A 23,825-nucleotide genomic window follows, 5' to 3' on the forward strand; every position below is an offset into this window, starting at 1 on the left:
CCAGTTGATTCTCTCTACTCAAAAGAAATAGACCTGGTTTTCATGGAACTGGAAGTGAAGGAACTCCATTAAATTTAAATATGTGTTTTGTAATTTAAATAACAAGTGTTAATATACAGTATGTGGTTTGTCTATGTGTATGTGTTACGTATTAGTTTATTTTTGATAAAGGACAAAGAAGAATTTTCAGGCTGCTTCCCCTATTATTTACACACACACACACACACACACACACACACACACCATAAAGCACTTGTCTCAACTGGTATAGGGCCTACTGCTTGAGAAGCAGGTTGGACTGGAAGACCTCCAAGTTCCCTTCCAGCTTTATTCTGAGTGATTGACTGAAATGTTTCTTACTGTAATGACTAGGGGCTAACTTGCTAAACATACACACACACACCCTACTATCGGTAGGACTTATAGCAGTGCCATTCTTCTTGCTTTTCGTGAATAACTCTGCATCAAATAAAATTGAGGCTTTGTGCATCCTAACTGGAAGAAAATAAGCAAGGAAATTCTTGGTAAAGGTAGTAAGGAGAGGAAACAAATGATAAGAGTTAAGTGCTTTTTATCCGAAAAAATCGGGCTGGGGAGGGGAGAATTAAGGTTTTTGGGTCTGTTTGGGCCTGTTTAGAATTGCTGAATATCCAGCAATCTGAAGAAACAAACTTGGTCTGGCAAAAGAGAGTCACTCATATTGTACTCACTTTAGAAATTAAGAATAGAAGAGAACATCTGTTTTAGTAGCTGCCTATGACATGCAGGCAGATCTGGGCTAACACTTTAAAAGCATATTGGTGCCAGCGCAAAAAATAAGGCCCCATTTACTAGCTTCAGCATGTGCCTGCAGCCATGTGTAAATATCTACCCTTAAATCAACATTTGCAATATATTAAAAACAACTTTTATCTTAATTTGCTCAAAGGAAGGGGACAGATCCTTAACTGCATGCCAGTGTGATGTTTTATGAACAATCCCAGTCTAAATTATATTCAGTCCCTTTCAGACTGGCTAAAGTTTTCCTTCCTTATCTAAAAACTGGTAGGTTCATTTGCCTGTTGTAATAGATTTGCTTGGACTCCCTCCTGTAAGAAAACTTAAACTCTTTTAAATTAGAGGCAACTACCGTCACTGTAATTTTAAAATATAATACTAAAGAAGAAGAATTTAATATTTTCCATGATTTTTTTAAAATATGGCAAATAGATGTTTAATCTATTCGTTCATAAAGTGCTATTGACAGCATGTGTTTATTTTAAATAAAATTTACAATTACTATAGTTAACAGGTTAGGACACTGTTCATTTTTCCTAGACAGATCTGGATGGCACAGGTGGGATGCTTGTTACTAATTTATCAATCCTTTCTGCTTTCCTTCCATTTCATTCTCTCAGGTAACACGTCCTCACCTTATAGGATAAATTAGGAAAGTGACAGCACATAATTTGTTTTATGACCTAAATAGTAAAGTAGAATAGGATGATTTTTCAAAAGATTTAAAAATATAATAATAACCAATCAACCAATGATTTATTGTTATTTGTGAAGTTCTGATTTTGGAAGAAAATTACATTTCCTATGGTCATTTATACTATTAATTATTTTGATTCAGGTGTGGGTCTAGAGCAGAGATGGGGAACTCTGGACCTTTTATGATTTGTTTACTTCTACTCCCAAAATTCCTGAGCCATGCTGGAATTCTGGGAGTTGAAGTCCACGGTCATAAAAGGGCCAGAGTTCTCCACCTCTGGTCTAAAACCAGGGAATCATTCTTTATTTTATGAAAGATAAGAGAGCTCCTCATTGGTTTGAATGATAATTGTGTACTGAGCACTTTGACATCCTCAAGAGTTTTATTGAATAACAGAATAACAGAGTTGGAAGGGACCTTGGAAGTATGATTGTCTACCTTTATGCTAATTCGATTGCTACTTTATATTCATCTTTTAGTAGAAGTACACAATGTATTTATAAATTATTTGAAGGGTAATCAGAAAATATAAAACAATCTTGCTACAGCACAAATATATTCTCCTTCATCATCTTATACTGTTTTGGTATTGACATGGAAAGTCAATATCATGACCAAGATGCTACCTGTGTGAAATTAAAAGCATTTGCAGTACTTCATCATCTGTTTTCCATCATGCTGCTTGGAATGGAAAGTTATATTTTAAGGGTATTATTTATAACCTGGTAAGACTTTATTCTCCCTTTGAAGAGTCTGGTGGAATAAATGTGCGAGGTTTGCCAATTTGATGAAATGCTTTTGAAGGAGATGTTTTTGATCTCCTGAAACTCCCTTTTCTCAGTGTGTCATTAAGTTAAGATTCTAAAATGTGATGCCCATTATACTAGAAGAAAATGAAACCATTCTGAATCTCGTGATTAGAATACGGAATTATAGGACAACTAAAATTTATTTTTTTGATGTTCATGAGAATTTGTTCTTTGGCAGAGAAGATTGCTAATCCAAACATGGGAATTGTTTGCAAACTTGTCTCCTATACTTTTTGATAATTTCTGAAAAAGGCGACGTTCAATGTCAACTCTATGTTTCAGGAGGACAATATTTGCAGAAATTCTTCTTCTTCTTTATTACTCAACAAAATTCCCTTCATTGAAAAAAGGCGATGGACTTGGAACATCAAGAAGAAGAATGTGCATCTGACAGAGACTCCTACACAAGAATTAGATTTGACTCAGAAATTTGACCTTGCTTAAGAATTGACACCAACTCGATGGCATATAATCAATCAACAAAATGCTTTACAATGTCAGCCTTTCCTCTGATAAAGAGCCTGAAGTGTGTTATTATATTGAATTTTGTCTGTGGATCTGGGTGTATCTGCATAGGACCAGAACATTTAAGAATTTGAATTTTATTAGAATGAGGCTTATCAACTAAAGCAAAAGTAATGGAGTTCAAGAGTACTAACACTATGATCAACAGTCATCTGGTTCTTTTCCTGCTATTGTAAAAGAAAAATGTTTTCTGACTTGCTCTGAAGTACAAGCACTAATGTTCTCTGATTAGATGCCTAGGAACCATGGGATTTTTCAAATTTCTGCTTCAGATGTTGTAGGGGTCCAGAAGCTAAAATACTTCCTTAGATTTCCCCCTCCACCTCCTTTTGCTAAAGGTTCAATATTTGGAGAAGAACCTTTCTGAACCATATTCATATGCATAGAAAATATATATCAGCCTTGTACAGTGGTGAGATTCAAACAATTTAACCACTAGTTCGCACAGCGTTAGATTGGCTGTCGTGGGAGGCGTGGCCAATCCCTGTCTTCCAACTCCCTATCTTCCTGCACATGCAGGACAAGGCTCTCACAATGGCCAACTTGACCTGGATGAACCAGTTGTTAAATTACACACACACACACCTGCTATCAAAGTGGATCCTGGGAGTTGTGCTGCAATGGAGAAATGGGAAACGGAGCAGCCGGCATGAGGGAAGGAGGCTGACTCAAAAAATCAGAAGGAAGGAGGAGGAGCAGGGAGAAGAAAGAGGGAAATCAGCCTTCTCCTTCCCTCGCACCAGCCACTCCATTGCCTTTTCTTCATTGCAGCACAGCGCAGCACAGAGCACACCTACGATCCACTTTGATAGTGAGATGGGGAGGAGGGTAATTGAACCTGTACGAACTGGCTGAATACCACTACTGGTCTTGTAGCTGAATCCTTATAGAACAGAAGGGAGAATGATAGTCTGTTGTCATTTTTGCTGTATGTCTGAGCTCTGAAAATGCCCGTAGATTTGCCTTGTGTTTAGCATGTTTTGCATATTGCTGTAAACTTTTTGGCATTATTCCACAATAAAAATAATTACTCTGAAATACCAAAAAGTATGGACCAAATGATTTTAACTATATGTATGATTATTTGTAAGGCTTTTTAATTCGCTACCTGTACACAGCCCCGAGTCCCTTCGGGGAGAAGGGGCGGTCTAAAAATCAAATAAAATTCAAAAATTCAAAAATTTTCAACAAATTTAAACTTTAGTGTACTCAAAAATTGGTAACATTGATTTCAGTAGCAGCTTTGCCAAAAATGCTTCCCAAAAGTTTCCAGAGTTTGCCTTTGCCAAAATCTTTTGGCATGTATTAGTATATGATCTGTTTTTTTAATTTTCCCAAATTGGTCAAACCTGCAGAGGAAACAGCTCAAGAAAATTAATGTGTACAACATACACCTGAGTTTTGGAGAAAAATACACATGATTTCCTATAGCAAAATACACCAAAGTCTTTAAAGAGTGAAAGCAAAGCTTTATTTGCATGGCTTTATTCACACCACTCTTAAAAATACAAAATGCAGCAATACAAGTTTTAAAATAATTCATTCAAATGCAGTCTTGCCCAACATACTATGATCTCTATCCCCACTCTAGAGAACTGCGAAGATTCCAGAATTTAATAAGGACTATTGGCACCATCTAATTTTCCCCTTCTCTAAAATGGAAATCTTGGCTCAAAACTAGCTACTACTTCAAAGACAAAGCATGGTGGAAATGGGTGGCAGCTAGACCCAGCCAATCAGAGCTATTCAAACAATATGATTCCAAACAACTTCCACCAGCAGGTATATCAGATTCTGGACTAAACTTAAATAACCTTCTTAGATTTTAACAGCTACTGAAAATTTGCTTGCTTTAAAGGAGACGGATGTTCATTCTTTGAAAATAAAATACAGGGGGAACAAAAGCAGAGTTTTATCCATCCATGCAGAAAACCATTAGCATTTCAGATTTTAAATCCTATATCTTCAACCATGTTAATAGCTCTGAATAAGAGTCATCACCGGTAGTGAAATCTAATTTTTTTTGCCACCGGTTCTGTGGGTGTGGCTTGGTGGTAGGAGGGTCATGTGACTGGGAGGGTGTGGCCAACTTTTTTCACTTTTTAAAGCATTTTTTCTTACCTATATGGCTGAACCAGCAGGAAAACAATGCTTTAAAAAATGGGGGGGGGAAGGTTCCGTGACACTCAGCTTATGCTGTGCGATTGTCAGAGCCTTTCCCCCCACCCCCCACTTTTTAAAACTTTTTTTTTTACTACCAGTTTGGGCAAACCTTCGCATTTTTTGCTACCGGTTATAGTGAACCGGTTAGAACAGGTTGCATATCACCCCTGGTGATCACCTATTTTTCTTGATAGGGTTTTCCTCTTTAAAACTTTGAGGAAGATAGGTAAATACAATAAGTTGATTTTCATGCTTGAAACTTAGCCGGTGAGTTATTGGGATAACATTTGCAAGGTTCTTCATAAATAGAAGGTTAAAATTTGAAAGAAAAAAAAAGGGTTTAAACTAGGAAGAACAGAAAACTGCCAAATCCCTTTCTGAATATACTTGTTTAGGATGTTATTGTTATTTTTTATTTGACAAGGTATCATTTATGTTCGGTCTAAATCAAATAGTTAATCCAACCTGACAGCCATCCTAAACAGCTACATCACTTCTAAGTGCTCTATTATTAAAGTACTTGTCTTGCCAAGAAAGGGGTGAAAATTATTGCCCATCTCTCTGTTTCCTCCTTCTCTGTTTGGAAAAAAAAAGCCTTTCCCAATAAAAGTAACTACAAGATGCTACAAGACCTGGGAAATGTGCTGAAGTTATTATAATGAAATTGGTAAACCTGAGCAGAATTGATCCCATACTTTTCAGCAACCAAAGTTAACCTGGATTCTCAGAGCATGGAAATTCTCTTTGTTTCTATTTTTTTAAAAATGTTCTCCTAGAATGATTGCCTAAATGTATCATAATTCACTTGCTATACCGCCTTGTTCTTTGTTTTTATTACTTTCCCTCAGCAGATGTTGCTGTTTCCAATTAGGGCTAGAGCCCCTGCCCTTGATTGTTAATAACTATTTTGCCTTAAGACATATCTCATTTGCTAACGGGAAAAGGCAGGCTAATGGTGCCTACACATTGTTTGGAGTGCATTGGTGAAGCCAACTCCCAGGGCCTGTAATCTCTGGAATGCTTGACTCCTTCTTAGGTCAGTAATTGAGTATGTTGGAATTTGCCAGAGCAGCAGGTCCAAGCCTGACTTTGAGTCTCTTTGAGGTGTAGACCCTAAGGGTCAGCAAAATAATTGTTTGGGGGGGGGGGAAGAGAAGGAAGGCTGCAATTTTCCTTTAGCATCTGAGACTTATGGTGCTGTGAACCACTTGAAAGCCAAACCTTGCAACATATTGTGTGTGAGTGTGTGTGTGTGTGTAGGTGTGCATGTGATGTTTCTTCACAGCATTACCACTGAACCAATGATCATTATATTAGTCTTCTCATGTCACAAGTGTGAGAGAGGCAAAAACAGATGGAAAATTTAAAAAAAAATCACAGCAGATTTTTTACAAAGTGCCTAAAGGTGCCACACTACTATAATTTAGTTTATCAGAATCATAGTTGGAAGGTGGCTTTTAGATCCATCTAATCCGATTCTTTTCTCAGTGCAGGGATCCAAATTAAAACATCTCTGACAGACATCTGGTCATTGCTTTAATGCATTCCGAAAAGGGAGACCATCATTTCTTCTCAGGGTAATTGATTTCACGACTGAACTGCTCTTACTTGTATAGCATTTTTTCCATAGCATTTGGCCAAAATATGCCTTCCAGTAACTGTAGTTGCAGAGTATCACTCCAAATCTTATTTTGCTAGACATCTTTCCAGGTGTTTAAACAGAACTATTGTATTGCCATTGAATATTTTCTCCTCAAGTCTAAGATCTTTCAAGCATTAAGTTTCTTCGAGCACTAAATTTCATTATTGTTACCCTTTTCTGAATGTGTTCTATTTTTTTTTAGTAATCCTTCTTAAAATGTGGAGCCAGGACTGGATGCAATACTCAAAAAGAATCTGATCATCCCAGAATAAAGCAGAAGTACTTCTTTCCATTATTGGGAAATTATATTTCTATTAAAGTAGTTTAAAATTGTATGTGTTTGTTTGTTTTTATTTGCAGCTACATTGACTGCTGACTTACATTCAGTTTGCAATTTATTCCTTTTCCAAGGCCTGTTTTATTATTTGGAAGCCAGTATAGTACACTATATAAAGTATCTGTGTATTTTATGGTTTTCCACATGAAACACTTGGTATTTATCTCTTCTAAATTTCATTTTCAGCTCCTTTCTAAAGACAAATTGAGCCAATAGTTATGCCTTCTACCTATATTTATTGTAACAAACAGCTGGTAAGATGGTGATGGAGAACAGGGGGAAAAGGCTAAACCATTCAATTCCTTTTTCTCATGGGTCTTTTGTAAAGAAAGTGTGACCCACAATGTCAGCCACATTGGCAGGAGGGATACAGAAAAGAAATACAGGTCAAAATATATAAGGAATCGGTAAGAGAATACCTAGCTGCTTTGAGTGAATTGAGATCTTCAGGACCAGAGGAATTACATCTCAGGGTGCTAAAGGAACTGATAGATATGTTCTCAGAAACACTAGCTGTGATATTTGAGAATTCCTGAAATACAAGAGAAGTGCAGGAAGATTGAAGAAGTGCTAACATTGTTTCACTCCTCCCCTCAATTTATGAATTGGGGAGCTGTTTGCCTGAGTCCCTCACACTATCTTCTTCTAACTTTGGAATTAAAGCATATTTTTCCTTTGTAGTTTTGATAATAGATCTGTAATCTCCCTTACTCTGTAAAAAAACTTTTGACAAAATTATCAGATTAGCAGACCAAAGGAATGCAATTGATGTAGTAGACTTAAATTCCAATACAGCAAGGTATTTGATAAAAATGAATCATAGTGTCCTTAATAAAAACATATAAGGTGAATTGATAAATTTATTGTTAGTAAACAATAATACCCAACACATGGACTTTAATCAATCAATGAATACATAGAATAAGTTATACAGTGGGGTGCCTTAGGATTTAGTCCCAGGCCAACTGCTACTCAAAACTTTCATAAAATGGTGGCCTAGTTCAGAGGTCTCCAACCTTGACAACTTTAAGACTTGTGGACCTCAACTTGCACTCTGGGAGTTGAAGTCCACAAGTCTTAAAGTTACTAAGGTTGGATCCCGCTGGACTAGTCCATCACTGAAAGAAAATGAAGGAATTCTTCTTAGGCTTGAGTAAGCGTGTTTACTGAGGTTTACATCATGTCAATAAGAGTGGCAAATCTGAATTATTTTCTTCTTATCTGCAGATTGCTGTTTGGCAGCTATATTTAAGATAACCTATCCTTTTCTTGGTATAACTGGATTGGAAGATCACCAGCAAGGCTGTGTTAGAATAAATCCATCCACAATTCGTGGCTGTGTTACTTTTGCAGTTGCTATTCCTCAGGCGATGTCATCTGACAGGACCCAGGAACATGTTACTATCCCCCTTCTTTTGAACTGCATCCCTACATGGCTTTGGCCCTGCCTGCCTTTTAAAAGGGATTGAAAACATGGTTCTTCCATGGTTGCTTGATTGGGGGAGAGGTATGAATCAATGAGATAATTTTTTCCCAACATTTTAAAAAGTATTTGTTTGTCATTTTGCACAAATCTATTGCTACATATTGCTGATAATGCACCACCCTGAGTTAAGTACTATGTGAATAGCTATTTAATTTTTTTAAAGTATCTCAATGATGATTAATTTAAGATTCTGCATTTAACTAGGAAAAACCAGATGCATTGGTGATAGGTAAAATAGGTGCTACCTGGCTGAGCAGTAGTATTTGTACTTGTGAGGAGGGGCCAGATGTCCTGATAGATCATAAATTAAGCGTGAATCAACAATATGCTGCAGTTGCCAAAACACCCAATGAAATTTTGCCATTATAGTGTTGGTATCCCAGGAAGTGATAATCCCACTCCATGACAATGAATGAGATGTGAAATACTGTGTCTTGTAAAAAGGATGCTGAGGAATAGGACAGATTCCAGAGAAAACCAACAAAGAGATTGAAGAACATGAAGGTTAATCCTATGAGGAACAGTCAAAGGAACAAGGTAGATTTAACTGAAAAAAACACAGACTAAAGAGAGATTTGGTAGCTACCATGGCAAGAAGAATAGGACAGGTGCCAATGGGTAGAAGATTTACAGAGAGATAACCCAATTCAAAATTAGGAGAAATTTCCTGACAGCTATCAAGCAGGAGAACTGCCTGTCTCCTGGAGACATGGGTGTTTTATCACTAGATGAATTAAAGCTATTTGGGGATTTTCTATAATGAGTAGCATAGAAATACTGTTAATAAATAAGCTATATTGGGTATTGGTAAACTTCCTCTTGTTCTCTGCCCACTGACAGTTTTATTCCTTGTGCACTTCAATAAAATATAACATCAGGGCTGTTTAGTCATACATAGATATGTAAAGAGATCAGAAGCTGATTTAGAACCCTGACCTCTACAAAAATAGGTGACATAGTGATGCCACATGTACTTTATTGTCTTCATTCTACTGTGCAGATGAGTGTTTCATCTTACTTTATTGTGAAGGTTTATTTTACAGGATTCAAACAGATTAGAAAATTAGCATAGCTTTCTCTATTCTGGGCTATTAATTATATTCGTCATCAGGAGAAAAATAGCAGCAGTTAGTGAATAAAGAAAAGCAAAGACCAATGGGTCAATCAGTATTAAATCTGGCATCTATATCTGTCCTTTATACCTTTCCATTCTCATAATTGAAACACAGCTGAAGAATACATACTGTAATAAATGTATCACCATCTCCATATCTATCTGGTTTTCACTGCTTCACTTCACAACACCATCATATGGAATTATTTAAGTAAACCAAAGAGGCCAACTTTCTAAACCTTTGTTTCTAGAGAGATGTCACTTTATTTTACTTTCACAGCCAAGACCAAAACAGCAACAGGCTTCCCTGCCTTCAAGCAATTATATTTCTTCTGCTCAGTAAGAGATTTTTGACTACTCCATGTAAGGAGTTCAGGAAGGAGAGCATTTTCATAGAATTCTGGATCCAATCCTTCACACATCATGCAGCCTAGCCAGAAATGCTGTTCAAGTTCATCTTCTTTCCTTTTTTAGACCTAAAAAGCATCCTTGGCAGAGTTTATCTAACTTTTTACTTAAATGAGAATCAGGTTTAGATTACTACTAATAATTTCTATCATATTGACCCTTTGAAGTCAGTAGTCTGGGTTTCATTCAACTGGCCTTTAGGTGAGACTTCAATATTTTTGTTATTCCAAGATGACATGGATTTGATTTTATTCTTTTTTGTGCTCTTTTGTTCAGAATTGGTTTTTATTAATGCTAAATTGACAGGTTTTTTTTAACATCAGACTGTAAGTCGGCTAAGACATTTCACAGGCTGAAGTAAAGAGTAAGATGAGGCCCCTTCTCCTATATATAGAAATTTCCAGATTCAACACTGGCAAAAAGGTTTGTTATTTTCTCGTCTTTAGAATGAAGGACGAGAAATTATCCTTTATCTCTTCCCAGATTTTGCCTGATAATTTGGATAGTCCTGCAGATAAAATATTGCTTTGAAGATACAAAGAAAAACACAGCAATCAAGATGGGTCCTTACTTACTGTCTTTCTCATTTGCTTTTTACTGAATTAGTAGTATAATTTAACTTGATCTTTTCATAACTGAAAATCAGTATTTTTTTTCAGATCCATCACATAAATTAACAGAATAACAGCGTTGGAAGGGACCTTAGATGTCTTCTAGTCCAACCCCCTGCTCAAGCAGGAAACCCTATACCAGGGGTGTCCAAACTTGGGAACTTTAAGACTTGTGGACTTCAACTCCCAGAATTCTCCAGCCAGCATGGCTGGCTGGGGAATTCTGGGAGTCGAAGTCCACAAGTCTTAAAGTTCCCAAGTTTGGACACCCCTGCCCTATACCATTTCAAACAAATGGCTGTCCAATCTCTTTCATACATCTGTCACATAACATCTGTCACACATTTTAATGCAGGGTTCTTGGGGAGGATTATTTCTATGAAGGGTTCCTCGAAATTCTTTTTTTTTTTCTGCTGCCAAGTTCAAGGCTGCATTATTGGAACATACACTTGATTACTTCAGAGTACAACTTGAAGTGTCCAAGTTATTTCGGGGTTGCTAAAACAGTGACAAAGATATAAAGCAAATCCATGTGTTTATCATTGGGAACGAAACTAGTACCATATGTTCCCCGCATACACCTCATTTTTGTGTCTGGCTTTCTGGTCAGGCAGCATCACATTGGGATGTCATGGAATAGGGGGTAAAATCAACAATCTGCTTTTGATTAAAATCTCTTTCAAAGACCACATTGTGATGACCTGTTCAAAAGCCATCAAAGTTCATTCCAAGTGGCTAATTGCAAAGTTCAGCCATGGAAGACTTTTTTTTTATTTTAATGCAGGTTTTTTTTCTTAAGGTTAGACCTAAAGTGCATGCATAGCAATTTTTGGTTCTTTAAATATATTAGAAGTAGCTGTCTATCTCTGGGTGACAACAACAAGCCTTCTTATAAAAGGAAGTTTCTAAGAGTACCCTCCAGTTTTCAAAATTACAGTCTGTTAAAATGTCCACATTTGAAGAGAGGGTAAAGACTTTTTTTTTCTGCAGTTGAATTTTGTTTTATTTTACAGCAGAAGTTAAGATCTTCTTATCTTTTAAATTTAAAAATCACATGAAGTATTAGTATTGTTTTACAAAGCCTTAGTGAGACCATGCTTGGAATACTGCATCCAGTTTTGGTCACCACAATATAAAAAGATGTTGAGACTCTGGAAAGAGTGCAGAGAAGGGCAACAAGGATGATTAAGGGGTTGGAGGCTGAAACATATGAAGAACAGTTGCAGGAATTAGGTATATCTAGTCTAGTGAAAAGAAAGACTAGGGGTGACATGTTCCAATATTTGAGGCGCTGCCACAAAGATGAGGAGGGTCAACCTATTTTTCAATAGGTGAAAAAAATTTTGTGCATCCAAAAAGCACGGCAAGAAACGATGGGTGGAAACTAATCAAGGACAGAAACAATCTAGATTTAAGGAGAAATTTCTTAATGGTGAAAACAATCAACCAATGGAATTGCTTGCCTTCAGAAGTTGTGGGTGCCCCATTGCGGGAAGTTTTAAGAAGAGACTGGACAGCCATTTATCTGAAATGGCATAGGGTCTCCTGCTTGAGCGGGAGATTGGACTAGAAGACCTCCAAGTTCCCTTCCAACTCCATTTGTTTATGTTCTACAGTATGTTCTAAACACAGATCATGGGTCTCTGCAGGGAGGGAGCAAGGAAGGGGAATGATTTGTATCAGATGTTGAGACGCAAATACCCAATGTGGTGGGTATTTTTGGGATGGGGCAATCTTACAAGTTGTTATTTTGGCATTATCTCAGTTTTCTACAAATTAAGCTATATTTAAGCAGACTGTATGTAAAGATAGGTGTTCGTTCCTCAAAGTAAGGATACACATTTTTTCTTGGTGTACTGCAATTCTATAGTCCAGAAATAGACATGAACAGTGAACTATACTGTAGTAAATATAATGGTGAATAGAATTGTATTAAATTAATTAAGTAGTGTAAGAGTTCTTAATGTATTAAATAATGTTTCTCCCTATAAGAGACACTTTAGAGTTCAAGGATTGTATGTGATTTGTGATTTTATTTTGTTTACCTATGCTATTATTATTGTTGGTCACATAGTCAATCAGATATGTAGACAGGATTTAGCATTTTAATCCTCTTATTGAGTCCTTTCTGAGGACCTGAGATAGGCAGGTGTCATTGTTTGATGGTGTTAAAGGTATTGTTACAAATTATTATTTTTATATAATAACTATGCTTTAAAGCAAATACATGTGTAAGAATCAAGTCAATTTATATCCAGACTCAGAAGTCCTATGTTAATGGCAATTATTCCGGATATAAATATGCTCACCTACTTTCAATCTAAGCATGATTTATTCTAGCAGCCCATCACATCCTTTTTCTGGATAAATTGTAGAAGATGGTGGTGTAGAACATGGAAATTCAAGAAGTCTCATAACACCTTGGGAACACAAAATTGAAGAAGATTGGTTTATTCATTTCATCACCTACAATTTGTCTCATGGGGAATGCTTTCGAGATGAAGTTCTACAATATAATCCAGTCTAAGAAAAATATGTTGAAACTTGTTGGAATTACCTAAGATAGTGATGTATTATTTTAAAGTAATTTTTGCTATTTTTTAAAGCAATGTAGAATTACATTTAAAAAAGGCATTTATCAGTTACACATCCCTACTGGACCAGCTTCCTTATCCCCATTGGTTTATATAAATCAGAAGAACAAAAATCAACATATCCATGGCAGATTTCACCTTGCCAAAAGTCCTGTTGAATTCCCAGTGAGTACAGATAAAAAGATATCCCTCGGCTGGATAAAATAAAGCTGGAGTTACAAATATATGATATGAATTACAGTAGTTATTGCATCCAAGTTGTTCTCCAAAATCCCACAGAAACATGAGTCTAAATCTAAGAGTGGAACTTCATTGCCATCACAATTAAAGTATAGGATAATATTCCAAAGGGTATTTCATGTAGAAAAATAACCTTTCAGGAAGACAATCTGAATCAGATTAAATAATATATGTGGGAAAGAGTGGCTTCTCTATCTCTTTTTTCCCCATACATGGCCCCAAATAAGGAATTAAACTTCAGTTGAACTCAGTTGAACAGATATTCAGGTCTGTTCAATTATGGAGCAGATTGGTCAAGAGATGACAGCTTTTTTTTCCTTGGATGGTATAAATGGAGGTTAATGGCCAACTTTAGGAGAATCTGTAGTAGGGATTCCTGCATTAAAGTTAAAGAGTATAATTGCTAGGATCCCTTTTAAGACTTTTACTCTAGGATTCTATGTTACAGAGATAAAAATCTATCTCAGATTTACATTGACATTTTGAGATGATTTATTCTGGGGGGAAATGAAGGGAAGGATTTCATTAATTCTCAATATTTATTTCTTCTTCTGTTCGTTCATCTCTGATTTTTGGAGACTGCCTGGAGAATGCCCTATGGTTGTTTTGGCCAGGTTTTTCAGAAGTGGTTTGCTATTGCCTCATTTCTAGAGCTGAGAGAAAGTGACTGGCCCAAGATCACTTAGTTGACTTTGAGCCTAAGATGGACTAAATAGAATTTATGGTCTCTTGGTTTCTAGCCTGATGTCTTAACGGCTACACCAAATTGGCTAACTTCTACACCAAACTACACCAAAATAAATAAGATCTGGTTGCATTTATTACATAGACAGACAATGTGCAGTTCCATCCTGAATGTCAATGTTTGTTTTTCACCATCTCTTTACCTCTTAAAGGTCTCACCTTCAGAGTGAAATCAATTTGTTTGTTTGTTTATGTTGTCATCCATGTACAAGACAACAGGAATAAGAATAAACATGAATAAGAACACAGGAAATGGGTACAAATAAATGGAGATAGTAGGACAGGGATGTTAAGCATGCTGGTGTGCTTATGCTGGGACAGTAACACAACAATGGATGCAAGATCTCCTGTCTCTCAGGTTTTTCTTTGGGCTGGAAAATGAGAGGTGCCTGTTGCCCGGTTCAATCAAAAATTCTTCTTCTTCATTAAAGTAGAGAACCTTGGAAAAGCCCTTGGAAAAACCTAACCGGCTTGTTTTTAAAAACAAAAACAAATAAATCCTGCAGGAACCCAGAGGGAGGATCAAGTTACCTAGTGTTACTTTAAAATATGTCCAGTGCTATGTCAAAGCAGCAGTGGGCATATTTAAAAGTGACAAGTCAGCCCTAAAAACCAACATTGTTCTTATTCATTTTCCTAGGGCCCCCCTTCTCTCTCTTCTAAAGAGAAGAATCTCATCTTAGCCGCCCAATTAGCAAGCTGGAGTATTTATAATGCCAGCAAGAACCTTTTCCTCCCTCTCCTACTCATTAGCTCACTCTGGCTCTTTTTACCAGGGGGATTTTCTAAAGAGTCTTGTTAAGAACATTAATAATAGTAATTAGAGGGTCAAGAAACCATCCTGAAACCTGACCCAAATCTTCACCCAGTGCCTAAAAGCCTAAAACGAGTGATTTCTCCCTCTCTTGTTTTCTTTGGCCACTGGAAGTGAGTGTCTGTTTCTTTTAAACAATGGCAAACTTGTTCCATCCTTGTATATCAAAGCCTTTCAGCATTGTTTTTGAAGGATGCCTTGAAAAAACAGACCTTTCTCACAAAGTGATCACCACACAATCAGGCAACCCACAAGGAACACTATTAAATTAGCAAATCTGGCGCTTTGGCAGGAGATTCAGCCCGGGCCTGAAACATCTGCATCACAAAACAAATCAGCAAGTTGCAGCACCAAGGCATGACTCATAGTACCCTCTGTTTTGTTTATCTCTGATTTTTTCCCTCACGAAGCAGAGCACCAAGCTTAACCAACTTGGGTTAATTCCTTCAAGCAGTTCAGACTATCTTTGGGATTCCTCTTTCTCTCACACAATCAAACATTTCACGTCTTTGTTCCACCTCTTTCTGAATGTCATCACTCCTTCATTTGTCTACTTAAAAATGCTCTATCAGGGAATTGCGCATTGGATGTCCAAATGAAGTCAGAGATGCTGGCATGACCTTGTAGCAATAACAACAGCACTTAGACTTATATACCACTTCACAGTGTTTTAGAGCCCTCTCTAAGCAGTTTACAGTCAGCTTATTGCCCCAACAATTTGGGTCCTCATTTTACCCACCTCAGAAGAAGGGAAGGATGAATTGAGCCTGGTGAGATTAGAACTGCCATATTGCAGGCAGCCGACAATCAGCAAAAGTAGCCTGCAGTATTGCACTCTAACCACTGCTCAGTAGTTTGATATAAATCAATATAGAGTATTTACAGCTAACAGGGGAAACAGGAACATCATGAGGTAAATCATAGAGCACAGAGAAAAAGGCATAAAAACAAGGAAGCTTTTACCCGCAATAACAATCACAACATAGATTGCCTCATGCAGGAGCCAGCTCACTCCAACCTATCAACTATAATTGTGGGTTCTGTCTCATAATACAACTCCACTGTTCCATTCCTAAATTTAAATATCTTAACATGTTTTATTTGTCCTTGGACCTTTCATGAACAAATCATCTGCTACAGAACTCCAAGAATTGTCCAAGATGGTACTTGGCCTCTTTCTCATCTTCCTTATCCTGGTATATTGCTCTTTCAAAGAAAAAGCAGCAACAACAGCAGAAACCCAAATTCAATTTTAAATATGCATCTGCATATTTAAAAACTTCCAACACAACAGGATGTTAACCATCCTATTTACCTATGAAAAGAAATCTCTGTTAATATCTATCTATCTATCTATCTATCTATCTATCTATCTATCTATCTATCTATCTATCTATCTATCTAACTATCATTTATCTTTCTATCTATCACCTATCTTTCTATCATCTACCTATCTGTCTGTCTGTCTGCCTGTCTGCCTGCCTAGCTAGCTAGCTATGATCTATCTTTTTATCTATCTTTCTAGCTACCTTTCTATCATCCATCTATCTATCTATCTATCTATCTATCTATCTATCTATCTATCTATCTATCTATCTATCCAGAAGTGGATTCCTAACAGTTCGGCCCGGTTCAGCCAAACTGGTAGTGGTATGGCGGCCTGGGTCGCTGGAACCAGCAGTAAAGCTGGCCAGAACCCAGCCCTGTATCAATCTATCTATATCTATCTATCTATCTATCTATCTATCTATCTATCTATCTATCTATCTATCTATCTATCTATTTCTATCTCGCCGCTGGGCGAGATCATCCGTGGTTTTGGGGTGGGATACCATCTGTATGCTGATGACACTCAGCTGTATATTTCCACCCCAAACCACCCCAACGAGGCCGTCGAAGTGATGTCCCGGTGTCTGGAAGCCGTACGGGTCTGGATGGGTGACAACAGGCTCAGGCTCAACCCCTCCAAGACAGAGTGGCTGTGGCTTCCGGCTTCCCGGTTCAACCAGCACATTCCATCGCTGGCCATCGGGGATGAGCAATTAGCCCTGGTGGAACGGGCGTGCAATTTGGGCGTCCTCCTTGATGCCCGGCTGGCTATGGAAGATCATGTGGCAGCCGTGGCGAGGGGGGCGTTCCACCAGGTTCGCCTGGTGCGCCAATTGCGACCCCTTTTGGACCGGGAGGCCTTGCGCACAGTCACTCACGCGCTGGTGACGTCTCGCCTGGACTACTGTAATGCTCTCTACATGGGGCTCCCCTTGAGGTGCACCCGGAGACTGCAGTTGGTCCAGAATGCAGCCGCGCGGGTAATTATGGGGAGATCGAGGTTCTCCCATATAACACCTCTCCTGCGCGAGCTGCACTGGCTTCCTGTGGCCTACCAGGTGCGCTTCAAGGTGTTAGTCACCATCTTCAAAGCGCTCCATGGCACAGGGCCTAGTTATCTGCAGGATCGTGTCCTGCCCCATACATCCCTGCGACCCATTCGCTCACACAGAGAGGGACTCCTCCGGGTGCCGTCCTCCAGAGAGTGTCAGAGGGCGGTGCCCAGGAGTAGGGCCTTCTCTGTGGTGGGCCCTACCCTTTGGAATGACCTCCCCCCAGACATTAGGACAACAACTGACCTCCGCTCCTTCCGTATGAAACTGAAGATCTACCTGTTTCGACTAGCCGGCCTGGCATAACTCTACAGCTTCTCCACCCCTTTGTCATTTTTTAATTGTTAATTTTAGTTTTTAAATTTTTAATGTTATTGGGGTTTTAACTTTTTCTAAGCACTGTAATTTATTTATTTATTTTTACCTTCTCTATATGATACTGTTTTGATTGTTGCTTTTGTACGTCGCTCTGAGTCCCTGTGGGGAGAGGGGGCGACTAACAAGTTCAAATAAATAAATAAATAAATAAATAAATAAATAATAAATAAATAAATAAATAAATAAATAAATAAATAAATAAATAAATAAATAAATAATAAATAAATAAATAAATAAATAAATAAATAAATAAATAAATAAATAAATAAATAAATATCTTCCTTGCTTTCTTTCTATCTTTATATCATCTATCTACCTACCTACCTTTCTATCTTTCTTTCTACCTATTTTTCTATCATCTATCTACTTACCTATCTACCTTTCTATCTATCTATCTATCTATCTTTCTTTCTTTCTTTCTTTCTTTCTTTCTTTCTTTCTTTCTACCTATTTTTCTATCATCTACCTACCTACCAAATATCTATCTATCTATCTATCTATCTATCTATCTATCTATCTATCTATCTATCTATCTATCTATTATCTATATTTCTATCATCTACCTGCCTGCCTGCCTGCCTGCCTACCTACCTACCTACCTACCTACCTACCTACTTACCTAACTATCTATCTATCCAGAGGTGGATTTCTACCAGTTCAGCCGGGTTTGGCCAAACTAGTAGTGGTATGGCAGCCTTGGTGGCTGGAACCGGCAGTAAAGCTGGCCAGAACCCACCCCTATATCTGTCTGTCTGTCTGTCTATCTACCTACCTACCTATCATCTATCGTTCTATCTCTATCTATCTACCTACCTACCTTTATTTATTTATATCCTGCCTTTATTATTGATGAACTAGATGAGCACCCCATTCTTAACCCCATCCAAAAGTAAGAAAATACCTGAAAGCAAAAAACAGATACTTGTACGGGTAATCTTCAACTTATAACCATTTGTTTAGTAACTGATTGAAGTTACACAGCACTTAAAAAACTGACTTATGATCACTCCTTGTACTGCAGCATCCCCATGGTCACATAATCAAAGTTTGGGCACTTGGCAACCAGCAGGTATTTATGACAGTTGCAACTTCTTGGAGTCACGTGATCACCAATTGCAACCTTTCCAGCCAGCTTCCAAAAAGCAAACCTAATGGGGAAAGCCAGATTTCGTTTAACGAACTTGGCAAAAAGGGTTAAAATTAGATGTGCAATTCATTTCTTGCTTAGAAATTCTGGTCTCAATTGTGGTCATAAATTGAGGAACACAGGATGCTTCTTGTTGAAAGTTGTATCAGTAGGAAGATGCCTCTTGTTACCAAAAGGCATGTTTGTGTAATTTTATAGATAAACCTGTATGTTGTTCCTGTTGTCTAACTGCCCTGTTTGATCACAAACCCAGCCTAATGGACTTCCTGAACTAAGTCTGCCTCTACCTTGACCTTTTCTGAATATTTATTTATGTATCTTGGCTTGATAAACCAAATATTTTCTGTGTAGCTCAGCCTCTCAAGCCCTGACTAAAAAAAATTCTTTTTTCCTAGGCACACAAGCACATATTATTTTGTCTCAAGTTCACAGCTGTTTGAAAGTGTTTTATGTTGCCAGATTTAGGACATTTATTCCCTAGCACATTCAACCTACTTCTCTGTGCCATCTGTGTTTTTCTTAAGGAGCTGAATTCTTCCCTTATTTGTGCTACTTTGCTGCTTTTTTGTGCCAAGGTACCAGTTCATCTCTCACTTGAATGCACCAAAGAAATACTGCCCGACACACTGGCCCTGGTTATGTTTTCCTGCTTGCTTTGCATCTGGCTCTCCCCAGCTATAAAACTGTTTGTGTTCACTTGAATCTGAATCAATGCTTTAGTAAGATCATGCCTTACATGGAGAGCTGTTCTTGCATTCAAGGGAAAGTGAGTGCAGCTTTCTTTTTGGATTCACAAAGAGGTTGTAGAGAAAAAACAGATGGGAGTCATAGAAGCAGAGGCTTGCTGTGTATGGTTTCTTTTGCCTACCATTTTAAGTCCCCACAAGCACAGGGAACTTGACATTGTGGCCAGATCTCTTTCAGTGATTTAGGCCAGTCACACGGTAAAGTTAAGTCTGAGACCCTCAAATCATTGTATGTTGAATAAACAAGCAAAGCATTCATGTTGCCAACTTTTTGCAAGTCTCACGAAACCTTTTGGAGCTCAATCCGATTCAATTACAAGTTTCTGAATCTAAAGCCAGTAGTTGTTTATACAATGGCTGATAGTGCAAGCAGCCTGCGCTCAATGGGATTTCTGTGGTCCTCATCTCCAGCCATGAAGGACCTGAGATTTTGCCATGGAAATTAAAGTTTAAACATAAATATAAGAGTTAGAATGAGAGTCGAGGATTCTGAGTGTTCAAAACTTTTACATTCCCACTCTTGAGACCACCTACATCAGAGGTGGTATTCATCAGGTTCTGACCAGTGGAGAACCAGTAGCGGAAATTTAGAGTAGTTCAGAAAACTGGTAAATACCACCTCTGAGTGGCCCCGCCCCCATCTATTCTCTGCCTCCCGAGTCCACCACTGACTTACATGATAAAAAATAAATGGGAGGAAATTCTCTCCTGTCTTCTTCTGTGTGGTATTTACCAGTTCTCCAAAATACTCAAAATTCCCACTACCGGTTCTCCAGAACTGGTCAGAACCTGCTGAATACCACCTCTGGTCCCCGTCCTGCCTCAGCAACTTGCCCATTTCCGTGTGCCTTGGCATATAGTCATTCTGGCCCACATCACCATGAAAGCATCTTCAGACAATCCTGGCTCCTTCAACTAGGAAACAGAGATGAGCACCATCTCCTAGAGCAGTGTTTCTCAACCTTGGTGACTTTAAGTCCTGTGGACTTCAACTTCCAGAATTCCCCAGCCAGCTGGGGGATTCTGGGAGTTGAAGTCCACAGGACCTAAAGTCGCCAAGGTTGAGAAAGACTGCCCTAGAGTGAGACATTACTAGACAGAGGAAACCTTCACCTTTACAGTTTTTTGTACACATTATCCACAATTTCAGGAGAAATTGACAAATGATAGCTGCTCGTGATATATATGTTCACCACAATGTCAGATAAACATGTTGTACAGATTAGATCAAAGTGAGAGATGAATGTATTACTTACCATTGAGTCTAGCATTTCTGGGGGGTGGGGGAATCAGCTTTGGGGAAAACAATGGACTCTTACCAAAGGGAGTTCATGGCTTCCATGACAGCCATGGACCTGACCCAATTAATTCAGGGCCCCACAGACGAAGGTGGCCACACACTGGACCTTGTTTTTGTATCTGAGCAGTGGACGAGTGATCTGGGAATAGGGGATTTAGTTGTTACTCCCCTGTCATGGTCAGATCACTCATGTCTCCGGCTGGACTTCCCTGGCGCTACCCCCCACCGTGAGGAGGCGGAGCCAGACTGCCCAAGCTGGTACCGCCCCAAGCACCTGATGGAACCGGATAGGTTCCAGACGGAGCTTGGGCCATTACCTGTAGCCCTGACCCGCGCTCGGTCGGAGGACCTAGTGGCCGCCTGGAATAGGGCGGCGGCTGGGGCCTTAGACCGGGTTGCGCCTTTGCGACCTCTCCTGCGGCAGCGACCCACCCGAACTCCTTGGTATACCGAGGAGTTGAGGGTGATGAAGCGCCATAGGAGACGTCTAGAGAGCAGGTAGAGGTCCTCACGCTCCGAATCTGATCGAACACAGGTAAGAGCCTATTTACGGACCTACCTTGTGGCATTGAGAGCGGCCAAACGTAGACACTGTGCTGCTCTTATTGCGTCCGCTGATAACCGCCCTGCCACCCTGTTTAGGGTGACCCGCTCCCTCTTATCGCAGAGGACGTGGGGGGGGCGCCCTTGCAGGGCAGAGCAGAAGAGTTTGGGGAATATCTGCAGGACAAAGTCGCTCAGATCCGGAGCGGATGGGCCCCCTCCAGTGGACCGGACGAGCTGTCAACAGTTAGTCTTGTGAGACCATTCTGGGAGGAGTTTGATTCTGTTGCCCCTGAGGATTTAGACAGGTTGCGTGGACGGCTGCGACCCACCACATGTTCAATGGACCCGTGTCCCTCCTGGCTGGTACTGGCAACCTGGGAGGTGACACGAGGCTGGCTTCTGGGCCTGGTGAATGCCTCATTGGGTGAGGGATCCTTACCAACTGCCTTGAAAGAGGCGGTGGTGAGGCCCTTACTTAAGAGGCCTTCACTCGACAAAACGGAGCTAGCTAATTATCGTCCAGTCTCCAACCTTCCCTTTCTAGCGAAGGTTGTTGAGAATGTGGTGGCGCAGCAATTTCCACGACACCTTGACGAATCCGAATATCTAGACCCACGCCAGTCCGGCTTCCGACCCGGGCACAGCACGGAGACAGTCTTGGTCGCATTGGTTGATGATCTCTGGAGGGCCAGAGATAGAGGTTGTTCCTCTATCCTGGTCCTATTAGACCTCTCAGCGGCTTTTGATACCATCGACCATGGTATCCTATTGCGCCGGCTGGAGGGGATGGGAGTCGGAGGCACCGTTTTGCGGTGGTTCGGCTCCTACCTCTCCGACCGGACGCAATGTGTGTTGACAGGGGGGCAGAGGTCTACCCTGAGGCCACTCACTTGTGGGGTGCCACAAGGGTCGGTCCTCTCGCCTCTCCTGTTCAACACATATGTGAAGCCACTGGGGGAGATCATCCGTGGTTTTGGGGTTGAGTATCATCTGTACGCTGATGATACCCAGCTGTACATTTCAACCCCAAACCACCCCAACGAGGCTGTCGAAGTGATGTCCCGATGTTTGGAAGCCGTCGGGGTCTGGATGGGGGACAACAGACTCAAACTCAACCCCTCCAAGACTGAGTGGCTGTGGCTACCGGCACCTCGGTTCAGCCAGCTGACGCCATCGCTGGCCATAGGGGGCGAACAATTGCCCCCTGTGGAACGGGCGCGCAATTTGGGCGTCCTCCTAGATGCCCGGCTGTCAATGGATGACCATGTGGCAGCCGTGGCAAGGGGGGCGTTCCACCAGGTTCGCCTGGTGTGCCAATTGCGCCCCCTACTGGACCGGGATGCCCTGCGCACGGTCACTCATGCACTGGTGACGTCTCGCCTGGACTACTGCAACGCTCTCTACATGGGGCTGCCCTTGGGACGCGCCCGAAGACTGCAGCTAGTCCAGAACGCAGCCGCGCGGGCTGTCATGGGGAGTACCAGGTACTCCCACGTAACACCTCTCCTGCGCGAGCTGCACTGGCTGCCTGTGGTCTTTCGGGTGCGTTTCAAGGTTTTGATTACCATCTTTAAAGCGCTCCATGGCACAGGACCTAGCTACTTGCGGGATCGCATCCTCCCACACACATCCCTGCGGCCAATTCGCTCTCACAGGGAGGGGCTTCTCCTGGTGCCGTCCACTAGGCAATGCCAACGGGCGACGCCAAGGAGTAGGGCCTTCTCTGTGATGGGCCCAACCTCTGGAATGACCTCCCTCCCGACATTAGAACCACCACTGACTTCCGCTCCTTCCGACAAAAATTGAAGACTCACCTGTTCCGATTAGCAGGCCTGGCATAATTATAACTGTTACCTCCTGGCAGACATATTTTTACCTGGTTATTTTAGGGGAATTGCTTTTAAACTTAATTTATGTGATATTTTTAGGGGTTTTAAAATTATATTTATATATACTTTACTCAGCTGTACAGTTCTTTTTAACTTTCTTTTTAACCTCCTCCATATTTACCCATCTACCTATTTAACAATTTTAATTGTTCAGTTATTTAATTATATTATGATGTATTTCTTGTATGGACTGTACACCGCCCCGAGTCCCTTTTGGGAGAGGGGACGGTCTAGAAGCGCAGTAAATAAAATAAAATAAATAAATAAATAAATAAATAAATAAATAAATAAATAAACAAACAAACAAACAAACAAACAAACAAACAAACAAACAAATAAATAAATAAAGGGACAGCCAATTTCAACAAAGGTTATTCAGGTGCCAAAACTTTAGTGTTGTTTCTTTTGCACATTAAAAGAAACTTCTATTAATGCATAAATGAGAATACCTAGTATTTAAAAACCATCGTGTTAGTG

Source organism: Natrix helvetica (genome assembly GCF_964273705.1).
Source record: "Natrix helvetica genome assembly, chromosome: 2".
Lineage (NCBI taxonomy): Eukaryota > Metazoa > Chordata > Lepidosauria > Squamata > Natricidae > Natrix > Natrix helvetica.